Source organism: Protopterus annectens, chromosome 10.part0 (assembly GCF_019279795.1).
Source record: "Protopterus annectens isolate FY-2018-M chromosome 10.part0, PAN1.0, whole genome shotgun sequence".
NCBI lineage: Eukaryota > Metazoa > Chordata > Ceratodontiformes > Protopteridae > Protopterus > Protopterus annectens.
In genome coordinates this window covers 79,146,178-79,164,592 of record NC_056744.1, presented here as the reverse complement: position 1 = coordinate 79,164,592, position 18,415 = coordinate 79,146,178, and positions in this window count along the sequence as shown.

Below are 18,415 nucleotides of genomic sequence, written 5' to 3'. Positions count from 1 at the left end.
TCTGCTATTAGAAGTGGGGATTTGTTTGTGACCAGAGCAGGGTATTGTTTTGATTGTGGGGTAACCAATGATGAAATGGTGGAAGAGAATTCTTTCAGATTATTTTTGTGGTCAGATAATTGCTTAGTAAAGTAACATTTCTTAGCAGCAGCTATACGTTTCTTCATTTGGTTATGCAGCTGCCAATAGTTTTGCATGGATATTTCATTTTTATTTTTCTGGGATTCTTTCCATGCTTTGTCCTTGTTTAGTAGTAATTGTTTTGTGGTATTTGTAAGCCAGGGTGCATAGTTGACTTTGGTTCATTTTGCACAAAGCGGGGCTAGACTTTTAAGAGTACCTAAGAACAGATTGTTGAAATAGTTACCTGCTTTGTTTAGGGCTAGTATCTTTAACATGGACCAATTTAAGGATTTTAGTATATTAACAAAGTGTGTTTGACTAAAGTTGGATAAATTGTGGGAAGTTTTATAGTTATGGGGATTAGGCGGATGGGAGGTGGTCCTGAGAGAATATGATGGTAGATGGTCACTTAGTGAGTCTGGTAGAGTTCCAGAGTTAGAGTATTTGTGACTAAGATCCAATCTAGAATGTAGTTTTGGTAATTACTTTTAGGAATCCTAGTGGGGGGGGGGGGGTGATAAGTTGTGTGAAACCTGATAGATTAAGACTATTAAGTGGAAAGTCAGAGACTAGATTCTGCCAGTTGATATTGACATCACCCATGATGATATTTTCATTAGATATGTTCTGAGACATCCAACAGAATATTTTCTAATGTATGTGAGTTTTGACCAGGGGGGTGTATAGGGCTGTAGTACAGAGTTGTTTAGTTTTATTTAGCTTCAAGAAGGCAATGACGATTTCTGCATTATTAAATTTTGGAATGGCCTTAGTGTATGGGTATAATAGTATAAGAGGATGGTTAGAGGAGGGGAACACCTCCTGCTTTTTTATGGGTTGTATTGGATCTTATTATGCTATATCCTAGTAGAAGTAGATTGGTGTCTATGTGGTTTTAACCAAGTTTCAGTGATAGCAAGTATGTCAGGGTTGTTTTGGGTTAACCGTATATGGAGATGTTATTTTATTACACATACTGTATATGTTTAATGTAGCCAGAAAAAGTGAGTTGGAAGGGGATTTAGTATAACTGCATGGGGCAGAGAGGGGTCCTGGGTTTGGGTAAATGTCCCTGCATTGGGATAGACGTGGGAGTTGGGAGAAATAATGGAATGCAACTATAGATATTACTTTTAATTTTATTTTTATGAGAAAGTTACATTTACAGTTTCTGGAATAATATAGAATGTTGTACTTTGCATAGTCAAGGATAACTGAGTTTATTAGGCTGGCTGATATATCAGAGTTGCTATTAATATGTTTTTTAAAACTAGTGTTGGATGTTATAGAGTTTTGGAGGATGTTGATATTTTGGGTAATTAGTGATGTGCTTTGATTTAGAATAAAGATAGTTATTATAAGGTAGAGCAGGCTGATAGGGTAAGAGTAGGGTATGCCATTTTAAGAGTAGGCTGTGGGAGTAGGAGGGCAAAGAAATGATAGTGTTGTAGTGATTGTACTAGATTGAGGGAGTAGTTTAGTTGTAGGTATGGGTTTAATTGGTTGCTTTTGGATGGGGTATATCATTGATTTGTGTTTGAGTGTGATTGGGTGGAGAGGTGGAGAGGGTAGAGTTACTGTTGGTATAAATGTAATTGCAGAGGGGGGTGGGTGGGAATGGGGATAGGGAGTGGAGTGAGCCAGAGCATAGTGAGGAAGAATGGAGTGGGTTTGACCTAATTCAAACTTGTTCAAGACAATGGAGAAAGAAAGAAAAAAACTATCAGTAAGCTTTTGAATGGTGTTTTGTGGTTTGTAAGTACGTTTGTCAAACCTGTACAGTGGAAAACAGTAAAATGTAAGAGGGGAAATAATCTGGACAAAAATGTGAAAAATGTTACAGTCAGGGAAGTAATTAAACTTATGGCTAAAGCTGCTGCTGGATGGAAGGTCTTAGAATAAATATAAGTGGAGAAAAAAAGCAAACTGATAACTGGGACTGAAATAACTTACAGATTGCAAGATAATTAAGGCTGACCAGGTGTATATATAGACGTGAGGAAATTCCCAACAGGGGTATATGGTTTTGGTATGTAATAGAATAATTATAAGGTTTAGGGACAGAGAGTAACAGCAGAGACAGTTCACTAAGGGGAAGGTGAAGGGGAGCTTCACGGTGATGTACTGTAGCTACTGCTGGAAGATGCAACTAATGGAAAGCAGTTTAACGTTAAACATACACTAATGAACTCTTTGTAGGTAGTAGTAGGAACCGCATGGGCGCCACTTGAGGGAAATGCCTCTTCCAGTCAAGTGAGGACCATGCCAAGCAAATGGAGTGAATGGGCTTGGGACCTTAAGCAACTCGTCTAATATTGTAGTAAAAAACAAGACCCTTAGTCAGTACTAGAATCCCTGGATGAGTCTAGAGTAAAAAGGTTTACTTATGCTTATTTTCTTATAAGATTTCCATATTGTTGTTCCATACTCAAATTTTGGTTGGATTTAACTAATAAACAATGATTTAATCATTTCTAATTTCCTAGACTTTATAAATATTTATATGCATCCAATTGCATGTATGATTACAAAAACTGAAAACTGCATCGACCCACATACCCAGGCCCTTAAATGAGTCTACAGTTTCAATCACTGTGTGCTGTATTAAATATTCACCTTTCAATTTATGTCTCACTAATCTCATATGCTTACTGTTTGATGTATTTATCAGCATAGTATTCTTCTGTGCCCAAATGGTCAATTTAAGCAAGTTCTTTTGCCGATATGCCATATCTGCCACACATGTAATCAGTTTAACCCTTTTCCAGTCATCTGCATATAGATCCTAGAACACCATAAAAAAAAATACAGACATGAAAGGTGCAACTCAAACAAGTATGGTCCTAGAATAGAGCCTGTGGGACACCCATACTCTGACTTAGAATTTCACCTGCCCAATTGCTGTATGATACTTGCCATGTTCTATTTGGAAGCCATGCAGCTATCCAATCAAGATTACATTGATACCTAGTTGTTCTAATTCATTCATCAGTGTTTTGTGTATAACCCTATCAAATGCTGAGGTTAAGCCTACATAAATGACCTCACAGCACAATTTGGTTTCCAGTATTTTTTTATTATTTTGTAGTACTGTACCCAAACTCATGGCATTAATTTATTCTGACTAAAGGTCACACATTTTAGTGTTTGCTTTTATTATCAGTGAAAATGATATGGGGACTAGAACATTTCTCATTTTGAGTAACTTTTGCTTTTTGGGAAGTATGACAACTGCAGAATGGTCATACTATAAGAAATCCCTCACAGATTTTCTAGATGCACTTAATAAATAAGGTGAATGTCTGTAGCAGCATCACAGCCCTTCAAAAAATATAGGAAACCCAGCATATCCCCTGCACAACAGTTTTCCATTGACTATAATCTACTGTGTGTTTGATCACGAAATGGCTTTTGACAGCTTTTCCTTTATCTACTGTGTGGGTATGACAGCCTAGAGTAGGGGGATTTCTTCAAGTGTTTGATACCTGGATTCATATATATATATGAATACATACATATGACCGAACGACCGATAGTCGAATTGCGGTTTCCCCGAACCTATATGTCAAATCTCCAGGTGTCGAACGGTCGGAATGCCGTACAAAATTCCAAATTCGACATTTCCGACCGCTCTACCACCTAAACAAGTGTTACCATGGGTCATAAAGGGGGGATATTTTGCGTTTTGGTTACATTGTGTTTGCAACTATACGAATTTGCTGACCTGCAGTTGAACAATTTCCGATCGGCCATCTGCTGTTCACTCAAATGCATGTATTCCTATATATATATATATATATATATATATATATATATATATATATATATATATATATATATATATATATATATATATATATATATATATATACACACATATACATATATATATATATATATATATGTACACACACACTCATATATATATATATATATATATATATATATATATATATATATATATGTATATATATATATATATATATATATATATATATATATATATATATATATATATATATATTTATATACATATATATGGGTCTACCTGACAACGCCGAAAGCTGACAACGCCGACGATGAGAACACCGACACCAGAAGATCGAAAACTGAGATGACCGATGGATGAAAACCCTGACACTGAGAACACCGACATGTGAAAAGACTGTGTAAGTATGCGGTAGTGACGGACGTTAGGGTTAGGGTGCGAGTAAGGTAAGTGTGCGATATTGACGAGTCTAGGGGTAGGGGTGGGTTAAGTGAGTTAGGGTTAGGGCGTGGGTTAGGTGAGTGTGCGATAGTGACAGTCTTTAGGGTTAGGGGCGGGTTAAGTGAGTTAGGGTTAGGGCGCGGGTTAGGTGAGTGTGCGATAGTGACAGTCTTTAGGGTTAGGGGCGGGTTAAGTGAGTTAGGGTTAGGGCGCGGGTTAGGTGAGTGTGTGATAGTGACAGTCTTTAGGGTTAGGGACGGGTTAAATGAGTTAGGGTTAGGGCGCGGGTTAGGTGACTGTGTGATAGTGACCGACCTTAGGGTTAGGGTTTGGGTTAAGGTTATAGATAGTTGTGTATGTAAGGTTTAGTGTGGGCTTGTAAGGATTTTGGTGTGCTTGTGTTGTGTGTGTGCTTTTTGGACAGGGGATTTGTTTTGTTTGTTGATTGTCGGGATTGTGGTGTGTCGGGCATGTGAGGTTTCGTGTTTGTGAACTTTCGGTTATGTGGTGTCGGTGATTTCGTTGTCAGTGTTGTAGTGCGTCGGTGTTGTCAGGTAGACCCATATATATATATATATATATATATATATATATATATAATATTTATTTATGTTGCAGCCTGGCTCCTAATTGGCTGTATCACAGACATAGTGCAGCAGCGACCGACAAATTTATTGGATAAATAAACCAAGTCTTTAAAAGCGCTTTTTCATCAGCGTTAATACCTGACTTCATCAGAAATGACATACAATGAATTAAGACAAACCATTTATAAATTTCAAATTAGGAGCCTGTTCTTACGTAAGACGCTGAACCAACTTCATGTGCATTTAAAGGTACATACTCAATTATAAAGCAAATCAGTAAAATTCATAAAACTACAATTAAATCAGCACAGAAAGAATGTTAGAAAATGTATTAAATTATAAAACAATAAAAACAACAAAAACAACAAATACAAAGGTTATGAATGTCATCTCTTTAAACTTTTCAATTTCAAGAGACTTGAAATTGAACACGTCATTAATACCAGGATGGCTGTATGCATTAAGCCTAATTTGCCAAACTAACTCAGCTTCCTCAAGTTTCAAAGGTCTAGGACCCCCCCCTGCTATCACAGTTGACCTGGTCGATGGCCAGAAACTTAAATGTGTGGCTATGGAAGACTGAGGTATGTTTTGCTAGGGCATTGTCAAGTTTAGGTTTTTTCATGGCGTATATGTGTTCATAAATTCGGTCCCTAGGCCTTCTTTCAGTCTTACCAATATAGAAGGCCGGACATAATGTGCACCTAGCTAAATAAATGACAAAAGAAGAATTACAATTAAATTTGTGTCTTATTTTGTAAGAAAAGCCATTTAAATTGAAGTAGGACACTTCTTCCACGTACCTGCAATAGTTACAATTTTGGCACTTCCACATACCAGCGTTAAACACTGATAAGGGCAAGCTACTCTCCAGAATAGATTTAATATTCCTCCCCTTCTTAAAAACAACCTTAGGTCTAATACCTAATTTATCAAAGACGTTAGGGTACAATTTTAAAAGTTCCCAATTCTTATTAATTGTATCGATGCAGACCTTACTACCTGCACTAAAGGTTGTAATAAACATAGTAGTTGCTGCATCATCCTTAAAATCTGGATTGGTTTGCTCACTCTCTTGTACAATATTGGTATTAGAATTACATGCACTATACAAAGGGCTGGAAGACCTAGTGTCAGTCACTGGAAGCAATGGTTTGTAAATGTACTGACTTCTTTTATCTGATGTTTCTTTTATTAAGTTGTCCAAAAGACATTCAGGATATCCACGTAATAAAAACATGCTTTTAAGTACTGAACATTCTTCACTAAAGTCATTGTCTAAACTGACCATCCTAGAAGCCCTAAGTAGTTGGCCTTTGATGACCAACCTCTTTTGAGAAAAAGGGTGGCAACTAGTAAAATGTAAGAAAGTGTTGGAATAGGTCTTCTTACGGTAAATCTTTGCAGTGTAGCAATTGTACTTGATGTTTTTACTTAACAAAACGTCAAGGTAAGCTATACTATCAGTCGCAAAAGAGTGCGTAAACTCTAAAAAATTAGTAGTGTTATTGAAATAGTGTAAAACTGATTTGCTGGTCACCTCATTAACATTAATCAAAATAAAAATATCATCAAGAAACCTAGTGTAGAAAATGAACTTATCACGATATTGGTTGTTGTCAGAAAATACAAATTCAGATTCCCAGTGGGCCATAACCAAATTGGCTATGCTCCCACCACAAGGGGAACCCATCGCCACTCCCACCTTCTGTAAGTAAAACTCACTATAAGACATAAAACAATTGTAAGAAAGAATGAGGTCACTAAGCACAGCTACAAGATAGATTTCTCTGTCAGAGGCATTGTGTTTCTTTAACACAAGACTCACCCATTCGAGTGCAGTATTATGGGGTATACTGCTATACAAATCTTTCACATCGATAGTTAGAAAGTTCGTGTGGACATTGTATTCGACTGATCTAATACTCTCCAGGAAAGACCATGAATCTTTACAGATCTGGTCTTCCTTAAGAACATACTTCTGGAATATGCTGTCAACAATCTTAGCACAGGAATAGGTGGGAGAGCCTCTACTGTCAACCAACAATGTAAGTGGGGGATTGTCAATACTTTTATGTATTTTTGGAATCCCAAAGATACACGGGTATCTTGGAAAAGAAGTAGTTAAGAATCCATATGTTTTTTGATCGATTCTACTTTCGATGAATAACTCTTCTATGCAGTCTTTGATTACCTTATAGGCACTGTTAACTTCAGATCTCGAACTATGTTCATAAGTGTTTGAGTGCAGTACTTCATTTAATCGAGCCTGATAATCAGTCATACTGAAGACAACCAACCCACCTCCTTTATCAGGTTTACAAAATCTAAGATTTTGGGATTTAAAAAAACGTAGATACTCCTCCTCTGTCTTTGTTAAGTTAAATAATGTGTTGTGAAATGTATTGTTAGACCCTAAATACCTAATTTCCAACTCACAACATTTTTCAAATAACTCTAAGGCTGGATGCAGTGGGGGGTTATAAGTACTAGGTACATACAACTGACCGTATTCAGTGGATGTAGAATTGTTACCCATTAACAAAGTAAAGTTCAATTTCCTAGTGAGAAACTTGATATCTAAAATGGTGTCAACAACATTTAGAGACTTTGTAGGAACAAATGTTAAACCTTTAGACAAAAATTCGACCATGCCAGTGTCGAATTTAGTAGTACTAAAGTTGTAAATTTGAAAGTCCCCTGCTCTGTTGCTGACAACCTCGACATGTGTTGATTTTAGTCTATAATCAACGTAAACAGTGTCAAACTCATCTGATTGTGATGTGTCGGCAATTGCAACCTCGTCCACAGGAGACGTAACAGCTGCGACCTCAACACAAAGTGGAACAACAGGACAAGAACTTGATAGTAACTCATGATGGTTTATTTGTTGTTCCTCATGGTTTGCAGTTGTTGAAAGTTCCTGGTTTTTGGTCTCGCCCCCGTGAAGGGGCACTGCTGAAAATTTGAGTGGTGGTTTGAAAAATTCCGGTTAGTATGACCACTTCTCAACCTCTCACTCCATGGAGTACCACTAGATACACCCACTCTCAAATTATTACCAAGTGAATCGACAGTGTCATCATTGTCGAAATTACACCGAGGCAAGCCAGCATTAGTAGAATGGAGGTCCTGAGAGGAAGGGCTATGTTGACCAACCCTGGTTTCAGAACTAGCCTTAAAAACAAATATACCCTTCTTCCAAGTCTGACCTAGTGGTGGGCTCGGATAAGCTAGACCTTGCTTGTAAGCATCACAGTCTCTTGATAATTTCTTTAATTTTTGAGACTGCAACTTGATCATATGATCGTCGATACTTACAAAAGTACGCTCATATTCAAACTTATATCTATTGAACTCATAATCATTAACAATAGATTTGTCCAAATCAGTGATGTAATGGGAAAGCTCTTCTATCCAAGCATTATAATGTTTCACAATTAAAGCAATCAGTTCCAAACCATGACGGTCGAACAAATTTACCAATTCGGCATAGAAAACTGAACCGGCTTCAAGGCCGGTTGGGTACAAAGAGCGCCTAAGACCTTTAGGTACTATCCTCAAAGAAAGGCATTCAGTAAAGTAAGCAACTTCAAGTTGCAACTTTTTAAGTTTGAATAAACAAACCACGAAAAAGCGCTTTTAAAGACTTGGTTTATTTATTCAATAAATTTGTCGGTCGCTGCTGCACTTGGTCTGTTATTTCTTGGTTTGTTTGCCTTTTGTAGTTTCTTTGTTCTATATGGCAACACGTGCGAGCAGCGACACTGACTCTTTTGTGCCACAGGATACACCTGTAATTCTTAGACCTAGTACTTCTGCCGGGGACTTATTGGATATATCTACATACATACATTTACATCACTGATTTGGACAAATCTATTGTTAATGACTATGAGTTCAATAGATATAAGTTTGAATACGAGCATACTTTTGTAAGTATCGACGATCATATGATCAAGTTGCAGTCTCAAAAATTAAAGAAATTATCAAGAGACTGTGATGCTTACAAGCAAGGTCTAGCTTATCCGAGCCCACCACTAGGTCAGACTTGGAAGAAGGGTATATTTGTTTTTAAGGCTAGTTCTGAAACCAGGGTTGGTCAACATAGCCCTTCCTCTCAGGACCTCCATTCTACTAATGCTGGCTTGCCTCGGTGTAATTTCGACAATGATGACACTGTCGATTCACTTGGTAATAATTTGAGATCGGGTGTATATAGTGGTACACCATGGAGTAAGAGGTTAAGAAGTGGTCATACTAACTGGAATTTCTCAAATCACCACTCAAATTTTCAGCAGCGCCCCTTCACGGGGGCGAGACCAAAAACCGGGAACTTTCAACAACCGCAAACCATGAGGAACAACAAATAAACCATCATGAGTTACTATCCAGTTCTTGTCCTGTTGTTCCACTTTGTGTTGAGGTTGCAGCTGTTACGTCTCCTGTGGATGAGGTTGTGATTGCCAGCACATCGCAATCAGATGAGTTTGACACTGTTTACATTGATTATAGACTAAAATCAACACATGTCGAGGTTGTCAGCAACAGAGCAGGGGACTTTCAACTTTACAATTTTAGTACTACTAAATTCGACACTGGCATGGTCGAATTTTTGTCTAAAGGTTTAACATTTGTTCCTACAAAGTCTCTTAATGTTGTTGACACCATTTTAGATATCAAGTTTCTCACTAGAAAATTGAACTTTACTTTGTTAATGGGTAACAATTCTACATCCACTGAATACGGTCATTTGTATGTAACTAGTACTTATAATCCCCCACTGCATCCAGCCTTAGAGTTATTTGAAAAATGTTGTGAGTTGGACATTAGGTATTTAGGGTCTAACAATACATTTCACAACACACTATTTAACTTAACAAAGACAGAGGAGGAGTATCTACGTTTTTTTAAATCCCAAAATCTTAGATTTTGTAAACCCGATAAAGGAGGTGGGTTGGTTGTCTTCAGTATGACTGATTATCAGGCTCGATTAAATGAAGTACTGCACTCAAACACTTATGAACATAGTTCGAGATCTGAAGTTAACAGTGCCTATAAGGTAATCAAAGACTGCATAGAAGAGTTATTCATCGAAAGTAGAATCGATCAAAAAACATATGGATTCTTAACTACATCTTTTCCAAGATACCCGTGTATCTTTGGGATTCCAAAAATACATAAAAGTATTGACAATCCCCCACTTAGATTGTTGGTTGACAGTAGAGGCTCTCCCACCTATTCCTGTGCTAAGATTGTTGACAGCATACTCCAGAAGTATGTTCTTAAGGAAGACCAGATCTGTAAAGATTCATGGTCTTTCCTGGAGAGTATTAGATCAGTCGAATACAATGTCCACACGAACTTTCTAACTATCGATGTGAAAGATTTGTATAGCAGTATACCCCATAATACTGCACTTGAATGGGTGAGTCTTGTGTTAAAGAAACACAATGCCTCTGACAGAGAAATCTATCTTGTAGCTGTGCTTAGTGACCTCATTCTTTCTTACAATTGTTTTATGTCTTATAGTGAGTTTTACTTACAGAAGGTGGGAGTGGCGATGGGTTCCCCTTGTGGTGGGAGCATAGCCAATTTGGTTATGGCCCACTGGGAATCTGAATTTGTATTTTCTGACAACAACCAATATCGTGATAAGTTCATTTTCTACACTAGGTTTCTTGATGATATTTTTATTTTGATTAATGTTAATGAGGTGACCAGCAAATCAGTTTTACACTATTTCAATAACACTACTAATTTTTTAGAGTTTACACACTCCTTTGCGACTGATAGTATAGCTTACCTTGACATTTTGTTAAGTAAAAACATCAAGTACAATTGCTACACTGCAAAGATTTACCGTAAGAAGACCTATTCCAACACTTTCTTACATTTTACTAGTTGCCACTCTTTTTCTCAAAAGAGGTCGGTCGTCAAAGGCCAACTAGTTAGGGCTTCTAGGATGGTCAGTTTAGACGATGACTTTAGTGAAGAATGTTCAGTACTTAAAAACATGTTTTTATTACGTGGATATCCTGAATGTTTTTTGGACAACTTAATAAAAGAAACATCAGATAAAAGAAGTCAGTACATTTACAAACCATTGCTTCCAGTGACTGACACTAGGTCTTCCAGCCCTTTGTATAGTGTATGTAATTCTAATACCAACATTGTACAAGAGAGTGAGCAAACCAATCCAGATTTTAAGGATGATGCAGCAACTACTATGTTTATTACAACCTTTAGTGCAGGTAGTAAGGTCTGCATCGATACAATTAATAAGAATTGGGAACTTTTTAAATTGTACCCTAATGTCTTTGATAAATTAGGTATTAGACCTAAGGTTGTTTTTAAGAAGGGGAGGAATATTAAATCTATTCTGGAGAGTAGCTTGCCCTTATCAGTGTTTAACGCTGGTATGTGGAAGTGTCAAAATTGTAACTATTGCAGGTACGTGGAAGAAGTGTCCTACTTCAATTTAAATGGCTTTTCTTACAAAATAAGACACAAATTTAATTGTAATTCTTCTTTTGTCATTTATTTAGCTAGGTGCACATTATGTCCGGCCTTCTATATCGGTAAGACCGACAGAAGGCTTAGGGACCGAATTTATGAACACATATACGCCATGGAAAAACCTAAACTTGACAATGCCCTAGCAAAACATACCTCAGTCTTCCATAGCCACACATTTAAGTTTCTGGCCATCGACCAGGTCAACAGTGATAGCAGGGGGGGTTCTAGACCTTTGAAACTTGAGGAAGCTGAGTTAGTTTGGCAAATTAGGCTTAATGCATACAGCCATCCTGGTATTAATGACTTGTGTTCAATTTCAAGTCTCTTGAAATTGTAAAGTTTAAAGAGATGACATTCATAACCTTTGTATTTGTTATTTTTGTTGTTTTTATTGTTTTATAATTTAATACATTTTCTAACATTCTTTCTGTGCTGATTTAATTGTAGTTTTATGAATTTTACTGATTTGCTTTATAATTGAGTATGTACCTTTAAATGCACATGAAGTTGGTTCAGCGTCTTACGTAAGAACAGGCTGCTAATTTGAAATTTATAAATGGTTTGTCTTAATTCATTGTATGTCATTTCTGATGAAGTCAGGTATTAACGCTGACGAAAAAGCGCTTTTAAAGACTTGGTTTATTTGTTGGTCGCTGCTGCACTTGGTCTGTTCTTTCTTGTATCACAGACATGACTGATGTAATGAGCTGCCAGTGAGCTTTGATCTATAGTCCTTTGTTTGATTCTTTCATTTTTCATTTACTTATTGTGTGACTCAGTCTCTTGCTCAGACAATACTCATGGTTTACGTCTCTAAAAAGGCACTTGTAACCTAGTTGACTTGCCAATAAATAAAAAGTCATATTGGAGTTTACAGCCCCTTTGTAAAAGTTTCTGTTGTCAAGCAGCATGTATTCATTATCATAGCTTGACTTTTTATGCATTTACAGCTCAGGGGAAAAGTTAGTTTTGATCTATGTTACGAATATCCCTTTAAAAGGAACTGAACTTCTAATGCTGCACAGACCTTCACCCTCACGCCTGATGCCAAGAGCTGACCTCTTTAACACTACTCCTAACAGCAGAGGATGAAGGCAAGGATCCTCCAATATCTCCTAGGGCCAGTGGCAGCATATATCTGTATAATAACATACACCCACCTGCACATAAAAGCTCTGCAGAAAACAGTTTAATACCAGTGGACTTCAGCATGACCTTTTGGACTTCCTTCTGTTGTCAAAGCCTGCAACCCCTGGCCTGCTGAACCTTTTCTCCCAGGCTGGCATGGCCTGTTTCTACCTCCAAGCCCAAGACAGTGCTTATCAATCTTTCTTAGAGGAGTGCAGTGTTCTTCTGTGAGAGTTGTCAGAACAAGGTACCTGTAACTTTCTGACAGATGATTGTTCATCAGCTTGAAGGAGATGAGAGTGATTTTCTGTGCCTTACAAGTGCTAGAATTTCATACTTATCCAGAATGGCTGCTTATCACATCAGACAAGCAGTCTAAAAGGTAGTAATTAAATAAACATGGAGGGTGCAGATCCTTTTCTTGGTTTGGGCAAGCACTCTACATCTAGGAAAATGTGTATTGCCATGCCACATGTTCTGTTACACATCTATTGACCTGATGCACAAATCTGAATCTGATGCCTAGATTTAGTATAGTAATATAGATGCATTCTTTGACTTCAGTGACTGATTGATGGGGGATATCCTGCCTGTGTATTGGGTAAGGAGTTCTCTACCACTTTTACAGAGCCTGTTATAACCCTTAAGAATGAATCAGGGATGTGTCTTCTCAGTTATTAGAAACCCCTCTTTATATGAGGTTACCTTTCCTACCAGCTGATTTCAGGCATTCCGCTGATGATCTGCATAGAAAGCCCAAAGTTCACTTTAAGTGCACTGAGGTGGTGCTATAAATTAATTTGATTCCCTTTGCTGGAAGTCTTTGCATTAGAATGGTTCCTATAAAGGGCATGATGTGTCTCTCTTCTCCTTCCTAAACTGGGACTGAAAGCCTTAGTGCCTGGATTTTATTTCCTTAGGTGGATTTTTTTAACTCTGTTTTGTGCAGATGCCTATCAGACATGCAAGACCCACTAGGGCAAGTCCTGACACTTTGAAAAATAATTTGCATTTCAAATAGAAAAAGCAGCAAATTAAAAATAGCATTCCAAAATGTGAGGGGTTGCCTGTTCCACACTCCTTATAGTTATGTATACTAACTCTGAGATTGCTGCTATGTTGAAGGAAGGGGAATATCTGAGGTACCACAAGCTCAGACTTAGGATGTTATTCCCTCACTTTTACTTGTTGTTCCACAGTTCTGAGCAAAGACATAGGTTGTCCCAGGAGCAAACTTGGGAGCATAATTAGAAGGAGCTATGGGGTGTAAGTGCAGTACCAGTCACAAGGTGCTAATGGGGTGTGAGTGTAGTATCAGTCACAAGATACAAATGAGGTGTGAGTGCAGTACAGGTCACAAGGTGCTAATGGGGTGTGAGTGCAGTAGCAGTCGCAAGGTGCTAATGGGGTGTGAGTGTAGTATCAGTCACAAGATACTAATGAGGTGTGAGTGCAGTACAGGTCACAAGGTGCTAATGGGGTGTGAGTGCAGTACAGGTCACAAGGTGCTAATACAGTGTGAGTGCAGTACTGTTCAGAAGGTGCTAATGGGGTGTGAGTGCAGCACCGATCACAAGGTGCTAATACGGTGTAAGTGCAGTACCATCACAAGCTGCTAATGGAGTGTGAGTGCAGTACCTGTCAGCAAGTGCTAATGGGGTGTGAGTGTAGTACTGGTCAGAAGGTGTTAATGGGGTGTGAGTGCAGTACCGTCATAAGGTGCTAATGAGGTGTGAATGCAGTAGCTGTCAGAAGGTGCTAATGGGGTGTGAGTGCAATACCGGTCAGAAGGTGCTAATGGGTTGTGAGTGCAGTATCAGTCAGAAGGTGCTAATGGGGTGTGAGTGTAGTATCAGTCACAAGATACTAATGGGATGTGAGTGCAGTACAGGTCACAAGGTGCTAATGGGGTGTAAGTGCAGTACAGTTCTCAAGGTGGTAATGGGGTGTGAGTGCAGTACCGGTCACAAGGTGCTAATGGGGTGTGAGTGCAGTACCGGTCACAAGGTGCTAATGCGGTGCAAGTGCAGTACCGTCACAAGCTGCTAATGGAGTGTGAGTGCAGTACCTATCAGCAGTTGCTAATGGGGTGTAAGTGCAGTACTCATCAGAAGGTGCTAATGGGGTGTGAGTGTAGTACCATCACAAGGTGCTAATGAGGTGTGAATGCAGTACCTGTCAGAAAGTGCTAATGGGGTGTGAGTGCAATACTGGTCAGAAGGTGCTAATGGGTTGTGAGTACAGTACCAGTCAGAAGGTGCTAATGGGGTGTGAGTACAGTGCTGGTCAGAAGGTGCTAATGGGATGTGAGTGCAGTACTGCTCAGAAGGTGCTAATGCAGTGTGAGTGCAGTACCATTCAAGGGGTGTTAATGGGGTGTGAGTGCAGCACCAGCCACAAGGTGCTAATGGGTGTGAGTGCAGTACCGTCACAAAGTGCTAATGGGTGTGAGTGCAGTACCTAACAGAAGGTGCTAACTGGGTGTGAATACAGTACCGGTCAGAATGTGCTAATGGGGTGTGAGTGCAGTACCGGTCAGACGGTGCTAATGAGGTGTGAGTACAGTACTGGTCAGAAGATGCTAATGGCGTGTGAGTGCAGTACCACCATTCATTTATGTAGCTGTTTGGATACTGTGGCTTTGTAAATAAAGGCTGATATGTCATTCCCTTTTGCAGCTAGGCTGAAGCTCAGTGTGTGCTAGGAATTGAAGCATCATATAGCAAACAGTTCTCTACAGTTTCATAAATACTGAAGAAGAGAAGGACCAAAGTCCTTTTTTATTGTCTTCAGCTTTGGAAGATTGTTTTCTTTTTTGGTCCTCAATATTAGGTTGAAAGGGTTCTGGTCTGGGGAATTACACAGGGTGCTAGGTGACCTAGTTATACCTCTTGTTTCAAAGTTCACAGTTATGGTCCTTGCACTTTTCAACAGTCTGCCCTCCTGAGCTCTGTTAATGAGTACTAGACATTTTGACCTTGACTAAGAAGATTTCTACACCTGCTGCTTACAATGTATCATGCAAGTCGTTCTACCATTTTGTTTGGGGGCATACTCTAGAATGGATTGCACAGTTTTGTAACTGGTATTGATGTTGCCTCTCACTACTTATATCTCTAGTTCATTTCTTGGCTTGGGTACCTTCTTTGTGGAATCTGCATATCCTCCTTCTGCCTGTCTCAGCTTTTGTTAGGGTTTTTTTTCCCATCTCCAGAAGATATGCCAACAGATGTATTAACAAGCCTCTATATTGGCTGCAAGAGTTTGTGAATGTGTGTGCATTCAGCAATAGGCTTATATCCATTGCTGGCTGGAATAGTCTATGGATCTTCATGACTGTGAATTTATCTGGGTAATCAGGCTATTGGAAAAGAATGAATAAATATATTTGAAACGTTTTCCTAACCAGTGAATTTTTACACAGAAATACATACCCTTTAAACATTATTTAATGCAGTTCAGCTTGAATAATGTGTTTCTTACTGAGGTCATGCACATGGAAGCTGAATATTTATATATAATGTTTTGTGAGACTTTGTCTCTGCAACTAATTTGCTGCTTCATGTCACAATTAATTGATGTAGCATCTGTGTATTATCTAATGAATAAATATGCAGTGAAAAAGAGCGTGCCCTGATATCATTATTTTTATGTACTGTACCAGACTTTTTGCCTTTAAGAGCATCTGAATGCATATTTTCACATAGCTACAAAATATTTATGGTTGTCCACAACATATTTGTTAAAATGTTTCCTTAAATGGTACACATATGACCTGGAAAAAGCTGAGCTAACTTGTAGCGAAGAACAACCTTAAGTAAAATGAAGCCCTAGACAAAGTGCTGTATGCACCCACACACACAGTGTATACTGCCCCCCACACAGTTTTTTCCCCATACTAACCTCTCTATAGCACTTTTTCATGCTTTTCTTACATTTTTGTCTTGCTCTTCGACTTTTCCCTGAATTCTTTCACGACATTCTAACTGGCCAAGAGTACACTATAACAACTGCTGAAGAAACAATTGAATTAAGTCAGGGGGTCTGGGAGGCCAATAGGTCCCAGAAGCCATTATTTTCTAAATGCTGTGAGGTGACTTTGGAGCTTTTTTAAAATGTTTTTATTGATTGATGGTCTGAATAAAAATCATGACTAAGGAATGAAACTAAGTCTTACATTTAAAATTTGCATTTTCTTGCATGCATTCAACATATTCTAACTAAGCAAGGCTGCAGTTTGCTCTGAGTTACTGCAAATGGTACCTCTTATACTGAGCCAACAGATATTGGCAATATACTGGTCGACGGATTCAGTGCCAACTTTACCCATCCCCCCAAAGGACCAATCACAATACCGGAAGAATGCTTGGCACCCAGCATTACCGCTGCACAGTTTAAAGCCGCATTGTCCAAGGCTAAGAATACAGCTTCCATGGGACCCGACAATGTCCCTGGCAATGTTCTACATGAACTACAAAGTGAACTGGTATCACACCTTTGTGCCCTGTTCAATCACAGCCTCATCTCATACTTTGTCCCTTCCGAATAGTGCACTGCTATAGTCATCCCTCTACATAAAGGGGGTGTGACTACAGACCTTGGGAACTATTGTCCCATCAGTCTGATGAGTCTGATATGGAGCACATCATCAGGGACCTAATTAATAAGGATATAGGGAATTTCTAAACTCTAGATCTAATGCAGTTTGTTTTTTTGAAGGGTAGATCATGTCTGCTCAACCTGGTGGACTTCTTTGAGTCAGTCTCCAAAGCTGTGGATGAGGGCAGGGTGGTTCATACAGCCTACGTTGATCTGGCCAAGGCCTTTGATACCATTCCCCACTCTGGAATTATAGATAGACTCACCAAACTAGGCATCAACTCCTATATCACTAGATGGGTTGCAAATTGGCTCTCAGACAGATACCACATTGTGAAAGTAGCAGACTCCAAGACAGTGTGCCGACCAGTCTCTTGTGGAATCTCACAAGGATTGGTCCTGGGTCCTCTCCTGTTTGGCATCTATTTCTCTGAAGTCCAGACCAACATGGGAAGATTCAGGTTGACCAAGTTTGCAGATGATTGCAAGCTGGGTGCCATTATTAACTCTCCAAGTGATGCAGACATTCTTCAGAAAGGCCTCACTGAGGCAAATGACTGGTTTCAAAGCCATGGACTTAAGCTCAGTGCCAAAAATTTGTCATTATCCCCTTTGGGAAAAACTCAATTCCCACGAATTACCACACTGATGGCAGTGCACTGAACACTGAAGGCATTATAAGAGATCTGGGGACAAAGGTTAACAGTAACCTCTCCTTTGACCACCACATTGCCACTTTGGTCAGAAAGTCCTTCTGTGTGGCACATCTCATTACTAAGGGTTTTGCATCCAGGAAGAAAGAGGTTATCATCTCTCTCTACTCTTTGCTCATTAGACCAATCATCGAGTACAATGCCCCATTTGGCATGTACCTCACTAGACACCTGCAACAGCTGGAGAGGCCACAAAAGTACCACACAAAGAGGATCCTAGGCCTTATCAAATGTCCTACACAGACAGACTCAAAATCACTCCAGCTTTTCTCTGTCTCATATCTCCTACTAAGAGGTGATCTCTGCTTGACTTACAAAGCCATGTCTGACCCAGCTTTGTTAGAAATGCTGCATCTAACGAAATCCCAATCCCTCTGCACCACAAGCTCCAGGGACCTCAACCTCATTACCACAATCAACAGAACATGCTGGAGGGACAGGTTCATAACCCAGATACTGCCCATGCTATGGAATAGACTTCCCATACATGTCAAGCAGAGCAGCTCACTGGCTGTCTTCAAGAGAAATCTTGATGA